The sequence below is a fragment of the Coenobita brevimanus genome, chromosome 80, assembly GCF_032717465.1.
Source record: "Coenobita brevimanus isolate Jiangsu-jjx chromosome 80, ASM3271746v2, whole genome shotgun sequence".
Taxonomy (NCBI): Eukaryota; Metazoa; Arthropoda; class Malacostraca; order Decapoda; family Coenobitidae; genus Coenobita; species Coenobita brevimanus.
The window spans coordinates 60,499,044-60,508,373 of record NC_137033.1 but is presented as its reverse complement, the minus strand read 5'-3'; the positions used below and the strand labels follow the sequence as shown (position 1 = coordinate 60,508,373).

The 9,330-nt window shown below is 44.3% G+C and overlaps 1 pseudogene; it reads right to left on the bottom strand.

The window, feature by feature from the left end:
• Positions 1–8,168: 8,168 nt before the first annotated feature.
• LOC145409388 (5S ribosomal RNA) lies at positions 8,169–8,287 on the bottom strand (annotated as a pseudogene).
• Between the last annotated feature and the right edge of the window lie 1,043 nt (positions 8,288–9,330).

Genomic DNA, 9,330 nt, shown 5'->3' with positions numbered 1-9,330 from the left:
TGTTTTGATTACGTGACGATCTAGGCGGGAAATTATTCAGTGAGTGAGACATTCCCGAGTACAGTAGCACAGTATTTGTAAGTTAAATATTTATAGTACTGTACTGTTCTGGTAAGTTTATGTGCAACTTAAAGTACTATTATATAACGTTAAAGCAAGAAATAAAGTCTTATAACCAGTTTACCTGATAGGCGTCAGAATATTGCCTTTTTTATTTGTTCGTTTTTTCCACAGTACTGTACAGTATTTGTAAGTTAAATATTTACTGTTCTTGTATGTACTGTACTTGTAAGCACTTAAATAAAGTTAAATAATTAAATAAAGCCTTGTAACCAGTTAACCCGAATTATATGATTACCCATAATCGGCGTCGGAATATTGCCTTTTTTGTTTGTTCGTTAAACTCTTACTGTACTGCTTTTCTACAGTACTGTATTTGTAAGTTAAATATTTACTGTTCTGGTATGTACTAGTAAGCAATTAAAGCATTAATTAAAGCCTTGTAACCAGTTAACCTGATTTATATGATTACCCATGATCGGCATCGGAATACTGCCATTTTTGTTTGTTCGTTAAAGACTTATAATAAGAGAAAAATACATTTTTGTCTTGGTATCTTTACCTATTTGCTCAGGTTTGCTGTAATGGTTTGGATCATTTGATGCAATGCAACTTGTAGAAAACTGTGAAAACTTTCGGGCAGTGAACGAAAATCTGGGACATGAGACTGACCTTGACTTCACCCTCTCATGTTACGTATCATCTGTCAGTTCACCACCTGCTATCGTGAGGAGTGGATGTACGATTTTTTCGCTCGTGGCCATGCCTAACCACACACAGTTACACCCATTATCTTGACCCAGACAGAAAATACAACCTTTTTCCTCCCTTGCAAAACACACTCAACCACCCTGTTTACGAGACAGCAATATATATTGCGAAAATAACAAAGTAAAATGATAAAGATGAACGTAAAATGATAGAGAAAGATGAACATGTTATGACGGAAGAAGTACGTTTTCCCCGTCTGTAAACGTATTTATTTCTGCTTTGTATCTGTATTCGTAATAATTAGACTTACTGTTAGTTCTGAAACTGCATTACGATTCTATTTTTAGCCATTCTCGTGGTGTGGGAGCTGGAAGTTGTGACACAACTTCCTGACCCTTCACTTTATTCTCCCGTGGCAGAGTCTAGCCTTGGAGGACGTGCAGTTTTCTCATTTAGGACTGAAAATTCAACTCTTTCGCTCCCTTTTCCAAGCATGGGCACAACGATAACGTAAAAAATAACTCGAAACTACCATAAACATATATCAAAAAGGTGAAAATGTATTCATAACATTTTTTTTTTTTCCAGCTATTCCTAACAGATTATGTACTGAAATCATTCGATATCACAGTACTGCATTTCTAAGTTAAATATGTACTGTTCTGGTATGTACTTGTAAGTTAAAGCACTGGTACCAGTTAACCTGATTTATATGATTACCTATGATCGGCGTCGGAATGTTTCCTTGTGTTTACGTACAGTATCTGTGTGTTGAAGTTTTGCTCTGGAGCACTGTATTTGTGAGTTATAACATTAAATAAACCTTCTAACCACTTAAAGTGCTTTCTAGTGATTACCAGTGACAGATAACAGCAAAACAACACATTTGGGGGGTCTAGGGAGCAAAATACGGAGTAGTTTAAATATACGCGATTTCGCACCTAACACGGCACGGTAGGAACGAAACCCACGTGTTCCGTGCGAGTTACCTGTATAGGACTCTCTGGGGCTGTGGTGAAGACAATGATAGAGGAGTACCTTCATCATGGTCATGTGTTGTACCTGGACAACTGGTACACTAGCCCTCTTCTCGCTAGGTTCCTCCACCAACACGACACCGGAGTCTGTGGTACAGTCAAGAGAAACCGTCGCCATACGGTCAAGATAGTGGGGAAACTTGACAAGAACGAGGTGATTTTCTTCCAGGCCAATAACATCCTTGCCACCCTGTGGAACCACAACAGGGAAGTTTGCCTCCTATCAACTGTACACAGCCCCCTGATGCACCGCACAGACTCCGTGGATCACTGTAGCGAGAGGAGGCGCAACGTCTGGAAACCCGAGTCTGTACTGGACTATAATCTGAACATGAGGCAAGTGGATCAGTCAGACTCGATGATTTCCAGTGTTGACTGTGCCAGGACCACGATGAAGTGGTACAAGAAACTCTTTTTCCACTTGCTCAACATCACAGTCCTGAACGCACACTATCTGCACGCCATGACCACCGGAGTATCCGAGACCTTTGAGAGGTTTGTGAGGGAGCTGGCACGTGAAATAATCGCCAAGCATGCCCAGGACAGACCCACACACCGCACCCGCACCCCCATGGCTGCCCAGACTCCCCTATGCCTCGCAGGACGCCACTATCCTAGCACAATCCCTTCCGACCCAAACTGTCGTAAACCCCAGCGCCGCTGCCATGTATGCAAGCACTCGACAGTCAGACCATTCACTCAGAGAAAAGACACAAGGTACGAGTGTGTCGAGTGCAATGTTGCGTTGTGCCTTCAGCCATGTTTCAAAGAGTACTATAATTTCCTACACTACTGAAACTGTGTGGGATGGCGATATGACGCTCATTATAATGGTAAGGCCAGTCAGTAGGTGCTAAGTCATATATAAAGTTGAAACGGGTGTAATGTTTTCAGGAAAGTAATGTATAAGTTGAGGCCAGTCAGTAGGTGCTAAGTCATATATAAAGTTGAAACGGGTGTAATGTTTTCAGGAAAGTAATGTATAAGTTGAGAAATAGTGTAAGTTGAAAGAAGTGATATCAAAACTACGCCCACTGTGTAAATCTGCGAAAATATGACGCTCAGTATAACACTCTGGTCAGTAAATATGTGATAGCAAGAATATAAAGTGGAAACGGGTGTAATGTTAGCATGAATAAAACGTATAAGTTGAAAAATAGTGTAAGTTGTAATAATTGATGTTACGAGTACACCCACTGTGTAAATCTGCGAAAATATTACGCTCAGTAGAACATTCTGGTCAGTAAGTATGTGATAGGAATTATATAAAGTGGAAAAGGTTGTAATGTTAGTAGTAAGGTAATTTATAAGTTGAATACTAGTGTAAGATGAAACAAATGATATCGCGATAACACTCACTGTGTAAGTACGCGATAATATGACGCTCAGTTGAATCGTAAGGTCTGAAATTATGTGATATCAATTATATCAAGTGTAAACATGTGCAATGTTAGTGGAGAATTATTATATAGGTACAAAAATAGGTTGTAAGTTGAAATAGTAGTCACAGCGACTTCACCGTGTGTGTTATTATGCGCTATTATTACGCTAAATATTTACGTAAGGCCTGAAACTACAGTCAACCCTTGGCTATCACGAGTAATTGGTACCCTACGCGACCCGCCATAGCCAAAATCGCGATAGCCATACTTAAGAACTAATGGGAAAAATTCTAATTGGTTCCCCGACCTCCAACTTTACCCCAACCTTACCCTATTTTCACATCTCCTTCACTAAAATACCTGGGATTACAAACCAATGCTGCAAATTAACAACAGTACAGTACATAAAGGTTATAAATAAAACAGAATTAACTGTAATAAGCCATTTTACTTAACATTTTTGGAGAGGATGAGGGGCTTGGGTGGGTTGAAGGGGTTCCGAGGCTGGGGTGGAGTATTACTGGCCACCCCTCCGACGTTCTATCTCGTCTAGGAATTGATCAGCTTCATCAGGAGTCTGGAAAGGACCCTGAGCATAAGGCAGGTTCTTCCTCTTCCTCACTTGCCGTCCTGGGTTAGCCGCGTTATGTGCACCAATGGTAGGAGGGTTGGATGGGGTATTGGTGGCCATTGTGGTTGAACAATAGGTCTTCACAGCTATAGCTGCTGTCGACTGGTAACGCTGACTCTCTCTGAACTAGTGATGTAAGACTTGCGAGTCAATCGTTCAAATCGAACGATTCCTTTCGCTGAATCGGGTGTATCGAGTCATTGTTTTCATTAACTCGTTCACTTAGTTTGTATTCTAACATTATATTTCGGTTGAGACTCGAGAGTGGTATGTGCACTGCTCATATCACCGCCTGGTATGAGGACACACCACCACTCACACCACACCATCACTGGCTGTTCACTGACCAAGTGACCAGACCTTCAGCTCGTGGCAGGCTGCGGGTTTCAGCCTTGAGTTATGGACACGAGTGTCACGAGTGACTTATAACTTCAGAACTCGACCGACTCAGGCCGCTCCGGGCAAATGTGGCGGGGCCCGACCCGGCTCACCACTCATGAGTTTGAAATACCCGGTCGCGGTATAAGTATTGCTCAGTGTTCACACCACTGCTTGGTATGAACAGTAGTGTGAGCACACATCACCACTCATAGCACAGGACCACTTGCAGGCAGCGTGTTCCAGCCTCGATTATTGAGTGTGAACAAGATTTCTTAGAACTCGAATTACATGACTCAGGCCACCCCGGACAGATGCGGTGGGGCCCGGCCAAGGCCCGGCTCACCGAGTCACTGGTGACACGAATTGGGAAGGATTTTAAATAACAGGTCGCTGTGTTTTTCATTTGTTTTATTCTAGCAATAAAATAATAAATTATTACGCAATCTAAATGTTTTTCTTTATCCTACTAATAATTTAAAGCTCTTTACATCACCTCAGAATGGCTTAACGTTTTTTAACGTTGTTTTAATGCAGTCCTCTCAGTGCCTCACTTGCTGCAGCCAGGCTACTGACTTGGTGAATCGAGTGATTCAAGTACCCGATTCTCTTCGGTGAGTGACTCATAAAAACTCGAGTCACCAAAGTGAATCGAGTTTTCCATCTCTACTCTGAACCTTGGCGGGAAGGATGGGTAGCTGTTAACCATGTCTTGGGCCAATCAGTGCTCGGGTAGCCTGTGACGTCGCGCCAATCACGGCGCGAGTATACGCATGGGCGGAGCCCGCGCGATTTGAATGTTTCTGGCCGACCATCGTCCGCGATAGCAGTATTTGAGGTCGCGATAAAGGTAATCGTGTTGCATTTCACCTGTCCGTGATAGCCATGAAACGCGATAGCAAAACCCGTGATAGCCAAGGGTTGACTGTATCTCAAAACAGTTCTCTAAAGTTGAAAAGTGTATAATGTTATTAGGAAAGTATTATGTAAGTAGAAAAAACACAATACGAGTTGAAACAACAGTCACAGCGAGTTCACTCACTACGTAAATAAGCGCTAACATTACGCTAAATGTTATCGAAAGGCCTGTGAATACGTAAAAACAGTTCAATAAAATGTAAAATGGTATAATGTTATTGTAGATGTATTATGTAAGTAGAAAATATGATATGTATCATGATTCTGGAATGTTAGCAATTCATCGTGACCAGTCTGCCCGATTTTGCTCGTTTCGCACGATGGTACAATGCTTATTTCAGCTCTATTTTTGTATAAAATCCAATTTACTCTTTTATCACATGTTTTTATGTTTGTAATAAATACATATCTACTTACTTTCATTGGTTTCCTAGACTTACAATACCATAGAAAACGTGAGAGCCTCAGACCACCTACAGAGAACACGGTACCAGGTGTGACGAAGGTATACCTGTTTAGGCAACTTATGGACCCCGGTGAACACTTTCTTCGTGATTGACCATTGTTTCTGACCAAAAGCGAAAGTTTTAGCAAAAAAAATTTGGGTCCAAAAATGGTCGGGATTAGGGGGTACCAGTGGTGAAAAAGTGGTCAGGACGGGGCGGGTTAACCCCTAAAACGCGGCTGTGTACGCGCGATCCCCCCCCCTGTGGCGGGGTTGTAGCGGGGTCTGAGTACCTGTGGAAAAATATTTGCCAAAAATCATAGATTAACCCTAGAGCATTAAAATTTTTATGGCATATATTACTTACATTCAGCTATCTCCTGAGCCACATGTTGAGCCTTCGTTGACTACCAAAGGACTTGTGAAGACTTGCAAAGTTGGGTAACAAAGTCTTCACTCTCACACCTCCAGAAACCCGGTTTTCTTTCTACCACAGCCTCAATCTGTCACAGTACACTTTATATAACAACATACAGGTTGTTTGGAATCCGTATTTGTAAATAAGAACTGAAAATAAGGCAAAAATGGACGGAGCGCACGGCCAACATGCAGCGCGGTGGCAATCTTCCTGTCAATAGTCACATTTGCCTTTTCTCGGCAAAAAACACGTATACTCCTTTTTTTTCCATCATAGGACTTCGCAAACGTTTGCCTGTCACTATTACGGTCATAAAAATCAATGTCACTACCAGTATTGTGGATTGGGACTGAGGAAGACCACCGCGTCGCGAGTTTATTCAGCCTTACGGCAGGCACTTTATTCTCGCTCCTGTCGGCCACTCGCACTTCATTTCTATCGCTCACTTTCACTGTATCTGTTTTTTTTTTTGCCTTATTCATCAGTGTCACTGTCCAGTGTTATAAAAATAATATTTTATACACAAAAAACTTTCACATTCAGAACATAGAATAGGAAAATATGCTTTTATCTTTTTACACTGGAGTGACTGTCACTTGCAATACTTATATGATTACTATGTACAATTATTTACAACAAAAAACACTGTAACTGTCAGTGCTTTTACAAGTACATACACTAATTTACACTCATCAGGCTGTCACTGTCAGCACGTAAAAGAAAACTAAACAATATTATCACTGTCAATCTCAGTATTTTTCCCAATATTTTTACCCTTATTTTCAAAATCTACTTAGGCTGTGGTAGTCGAAAAAACACGGGTAAGCACAGAGGGGAACTTTGCACTCTTTGCACTGCAAGGAGGTGCGCCTAAAAGTTCTTTCCTGCCTGGTAGTGTGGCTGCACACATGACACCTCCTCAGTGCTTTCCCCCTCTTTGCAGTGGCTGGCAGTGGCTCCAGGCGGTGTCGCTGAAGGTAGGCCATACACTGTAGGCGGTCTGGAGGTGTGTGAGGGTGGCGTTTTGCACCTGTAGAAAGCACCTGGCCGTAACACTGAAGCAGCTGGTAGACACAAGTCTTGGAGAATCTTCTGAGAGAGTAGTTGGCTGGCTTCCTGTTCTTGATTTTATACAGGATGAAGGCGTTCAACATGCACATGTCAATCAAGTGCAAGAACACCTTCCTGTACCAACGACGATTTTTCCTCAGACAGTCAATCTCTCCAATCATCATATCCGACTTGTCCACCAGCCGCATATTGACGTTATAGTCAATGACAGCATCAGGCTTCATCACAGGCTCGCCAGTCCTTCTGTCGACCTTCCCCGTTGCCAGCATTTCACCCTTGTGTACTGTGGTGAGCATGTTCACGACTCTCTCATCATGCCACCTGATCGCAAGCATCTTGTCAGATTTCTTCAGGTGCACGTCTCCCCGCTTTGACTTTTCAGCCTCTGGGAAGGCAGGGTAATGTGCCCTGTTACTTCTGACAGTGCCACAGGAGCCGACGCCGTGTTCAGAAAGGTACTTGGCGAGTTTTGGAGCTGTATAGTAATTGTCCGTATACAGGACATGATTCTCGCCAAAGTACTTTTCCAAAAGCACTTTCACCACAGAACCAGAGAATCCAAGGGGGTCAGTCTTATCCGGGGTCAGTCTTATCCAAGTCGACATTGCTGGCGGTGTAGATGACGAAGTCAAGGATGAACCCCGTCTTGCAGTCGCGCAGCACGAAAAACTTGATTCCAAAGCGGTGGCATTTGCTTGGAATGTACTGGACGAACCGAAGACGGCCCCTGAACAATACCAAAGACTCGTCAATCACGACTTTCTTGAAAGGGCGCAAGAACCTCGTAAACTTATCTTTGATCATGTTCAGGATTCCCCTCACTTTCCATAATGGGTCAGTTTGGGAAGGCTCATCATTATTCGCGAAGTGAAGATAAGTCATCAGCTGCCTAAAACGATCGCGGCTCATGTATTTATTGAATATGGATGTTGGGCACAGCTCGTCGGAACCCCAGTACTCTTCCAACTTATGCTTCCAGTTGTGCGGCATAAGCAACATCCATCCATCCATCCATTGCCAGACGCCATGTATCCCAGACAGGGTGGCCAAGGGCTCAGAGTTAATTGTTTTACAGGGAGGGGCACCAATCCTCCACCAACCCCACTTGACGTAGGGATGCCAACAGCATCTGGTGTTCCCAGGCGGTCACCCATCCAAGTACTAACCAGACCCAACGTTGCTTAACTTCGCTGATCGAACGGGAAGCGGTATACTCAACGTGGTATAAATACAAAAAGCTCGCGGATCGTCAAAGGCACCCATGATGCCATCCGCGACGTGGATGGCGTCACAGCCTCACCTTCTTCTTTGCGAACTGGCGCACATTGCCCCTCGTACCTGTTTGTCTCGGTACAGATGTGCTCCATAACCTCGTCGTCAAGGAAGGCCAACAGGTAGTCAACTCATTCACCATCGTCGTCCACAGGGAAGTCAGCCTGCAGTCCACACTCACTTTCGTCAAAGGGCAGATCTTCAGGCACAAAATCTGATCCCTCTGACCACACGAAAGCATCTAAAGTTCCCTGCCTAGGCTGGGAGGTGCTTGGGGCGGTGGGGGGTGAGGCAGGTCGTGTGGGAGTGGGTGAGGCAGGCTGGGCAATAGTAGGTAAGGGAGAGGCTATCCCAGGCCGTGTTGGTGTTGTGGTGGTGGTGGTGGTGGTGGGAGGGACATTATCGCTTGGGTCAAGGTCACCCGCGGTGGCGTGACTCCTGAGTTGCCTAGTGGGAGTTAGCCTAGGGGACTTAACTTTACTGACACGAACACTAGGCCTACGATAACCTCTCATACGTAACATTGCTCGTCTACTTCCCTTTCTCGGTGGTGATGGAGACTCCGATGACTCAGGAGACAGGACAGCAGACGAGGAGGACGAGAGAAGAGGGCTGGGAGAACGTGGCGGGCTTGCGGTGGTGTGGCGTGGCGTAGTGGACAATGGCGGTGCACTGGTGTCTCCGCTCCTCTTCCTTTTTTCTCCCTTTCCATATTCGAGGCCCCTTTTCACTGGGGCCTTCCCTGTTGAGGTGCTGGGCACAGTCACAGTTTCCTCCGGCACAGAAATTATCACTTCAGGGCCTGAATCAGCACTCGATTGTGTCTCTGATTCAGCCAGGCTAGACAAAACACCCACGTCACTGCCATAGTCCATAGAGGCTTTCAACAGTTCTGATGCTATGGCCGAGTCACTTAGCCCCTTGGTAGTCACTGGTAAAGTTTTGAAGGGCGTAGAGGTAACTAAACCCTTTTTCGGAGGGCTAGAAGGCACGGAACTAGAAGAGCT